Here is a 3,558-nt window from a genome sequence, read left to right as displayed (position 1 = left end):
TATAGAAATGCAAAATTCTTGTCTAGAATTAAAGTACGCATCAAAATTTAGGTCATGGTGGTCGAATTTATATCGAAAACGAAAAAAAATTAATATTTTTTGTTATACGTGACGACCACCACATATAAATTCGACCACCATGACCTAGATTTTGATGCGTACTTTAATTCTAGACAAGAATTTTGCATTTCTATAAAGCCAATTAAAAGATTAGTGCTAAGAAAAAAACTGGAAAAAACCGGCTACGATCACGGCTTTAGGATCACCTTAATTATTAGCAATTTTTATTAATTCTAACACCGACCCGACTATGAATACCGGCCTTAAAGAATTATATATGAAATAGAAATATAGAAAAAACTGAAGAATATAATAAAATTAAAAAATTTCGGTAAACTTTTTTTTAACAGAAATCGGTAACCCCTTTATTATTAACAATTTTTATTAATTTTATTATATTCTTCAGTCTTTTCTACCCCTATTTCATATATAATTCGTTAAGATTTGGTTGATCAGTTCTGGAGTTATAAAAATTTCTGTAAAGGCACAGACATACAATCACACATACCGACATTTTTTTTAATGCGATATTTCGACGTTTTAAAACACTCTGAACATATTGACATTAAAAACTCAAAAAACAATCTTTTCTTTGGTTTCTTCTACCCCTATTTTATATATAATTCTTTTAAATTTGGTTGATTAGAGCCAACTTGATACGCAATCAAAGGTTCATATACGAATTTACGAAAACAAAGCTTCCTCTATGAGGAAGCAAAATGAATAAATAATGCTTATTGCCAGAATAAAATGGGACAACGTTAGAACGCACGTTCAGAACTACACGAGAATTATAGCAGAACTCACAGAACTGCCGAAATACGGCCAGCTTCTCACCTTATTTTCGATAAATTCCTGATTTTCGAGCGGTATTAATTTATTTAAAAATTATACAACGTAGCTAGTGTTTGCTAAAGTTAATAAACATATATATACAACGTAGCTAGTGGCGGGAACTCTTTAGAAAATGCTTTAGTATGCTCAGAACTATACAAAAAATATTTTATATAAGCCAAAACTCCGAGATTTCGCACAGCGTCTCATCTTCTTCTGTCATGATTACTTTTCGGTTAATATTAATTTTTTTAAATATAACACAAAGATTCTAACGCTCGGAACTCTTTAGAAAATGTTTCAATATGCTCAAAACTACTCGAAAAATATTTTATATAAACCGGAACTCCGAGATTTCAACTGGCGTCTCAACCGGTATACTCGTCGCATTGTAATTTTTTTTTAGTATCTTATAATTAATTTTTTTGCTTTTATATGGCAGAACTCTTTATAGAACTGTTATAGAACTATAGATCTTGCAAAAGCTGATGAAATAAACTCTTTATAGAACTGTTATAGAACTATAGATCTTGCAAAATCTGATGAGATACAGTGGTGAAACTTGTGTAGGACAAAATGAGACGCTGCGTGAACATAGCGTCTCAGTTTGTACTGACGCATTTTTTGAAAGAAGCCAGAACTCTCAATAATTTGTGAGTTTCTGCAAAATGAGACGATTTAAGCTGCTTTAACTGTTATTCTATTCACTGGCGAAATAAATTTATTATTCTGATTTTTAATAATATAAGAGAAATAAGACCGTTTTATGTGTGACCGTTATACAATCAATCAATATTAAATAAGCCGTGTACGATCCGAGCTTGGATCTGAATAGCCTAATAATATTTTTTATGTATAATTACACGTATATTTTTTCCAATCTTAATAAATTGCGCGCTGACTAACTTGTCAAACTTACAACACAGCTCCTGTTGGAGTAGTAAATTCTTTACTATTATTTAAATCGATTTAATTAGAGGGGTGTGAGGGGATTTTATTAATCCAATAGGAGCTGTGTTGTAAGTCTGACAAGTTAATCGGCGCGTATTATAGTTGATTAAAGTTGGAAAAATATGTAAATATAGTATATAAAAAATATTATTAGGCTACTATAAAATCTAAGCTCAGATCGTAAATGGTTTATTTAATATTGATTAATAATATTTTTGATAAAAAAGCCGCCTAGAACCTAGAATGGAAATATTGGTTTAGTTCTAGTTCAGACTATGGCCACATATACTTCTTCTGAATAAGAAAATTTTAGCTTTTTGCGTTTCAGATACCTAGAACAGCTAGAATTATTTACACCGTCTGTCATTTATGGTGACCAGGATATAACAGAAAAGAAGAGCATTTTTGTTACTTAAAAAATAAAAATAAATTTTTAAAATAAGGTGAAGAGAGAACATGCAAAGTTTAACGTTATTCACTTTCTTCGTTTCCCTATAAAAAGTTCCTGAAAAATATATATTTTAAAGATCTTTTAAATCAGAATACCTCCTTTAATAATTCTTTGCATTCTTTTCCTGACAGAAGAGATTTTACCACTTCTCAATATAAATATAAATTTATCTTGTTATGGTTTTATTCGATTATTCCGGCGTTTTTATGTTTGTGATTTAATTCGATTATTGTTTACTTTGTTTATATTATTAGATGATTGTTTAATATTTTAGTCTAGACTAATGTTTAATGTTTTAGTATGTAAACTTGAACATTAATTATCATGTTTTTTTATATTTATCTTCTTCTATCGTAGTAATCCGTTCCGAAGAAGACTAAGTACAGTCGAAACGTTAAGCATGTGTATTGTTTATTTAAGAAATTGTTTTTATTTTAATTCAGTATCTCTCTGTTGTTGCTCGTGGCCGCTTATAAACATTAATAGCTAATATAAATTTAATAAAAGTAAAAAAAACATTATGAACTACTTTTTTTCTCGATATATCGAATTAAAAACGATAGAAACTGATGTGCAGTTGATAAGACATTTATGATAGGATCCCAAGTATTTTGTAACGTTTTCTGATAGAGTATTGTAAATAAACGATTCACTAACCACTAACCATATTAAAAACGATAAGAAATTTTTTATCGTTTTCTATCGTTGGCGGTTATTAGAGTACTTTAAAGCAAGGTTGTAGACCAGCACTTTAATGGTTTACATTTTATGAGGCGCTTCAAAATAAAGTAATAACAGCTAAATTGCGCCCATGACCGCTTTAATTGAAAAGATACGAATTAGAAATTTACAAAAAATTTACGTTTTTACGTTTTCAGCTACGAACATCTCACGAATGTTAGGTACAGGCTGCGGTCCACTTGACGCTACAAATATTTTGAAGCATTCCTCTTCTCTTTTCTTTCAATGAACAAAGGAGAAGAAAAACGCTCAACAAAGTATTTGTAGCGTCAAGTGGACCGCAGCCACAATCTAATTACAGAGGTCCTTTTATCGCTACAAAAAAAACATTCAAAAAACATTAGAGAAAGATGTAACTTGGACATGAAGGGAAACGGAGCTCATTTACAAATAAACTGATTTATTACAAAATTGTACATGGATACAAGGTGACGTGTTTCTTTCTTATAATATAAAAAGAATCGATCGTCCCGTCCGTTGCACAACATTCCGGCCAAAATTCGAAAAGAATGCTTTCGGCC

This window comes from Temnothorax curvispinosus, unplaced genomic scaffold (genome assembly GCF_003070985.1).
Source record: "Temnothorax curvispinosus isolate PA1 unplaced genomic scaffold, ASM307098v1 QBEX01016524.1, whole genome shotgun sequence".
NCBI lineage: Eukaryota > Metazoa > Arthropoda > Insecta > Hymenoptera > Formicidae > Temnothorax > Temnothorax curvispinosus.
The sequence above is the reverse complement of the archived record's forward strand: the minus strand, read 5'-3'. Positions refer to the sequence as shown.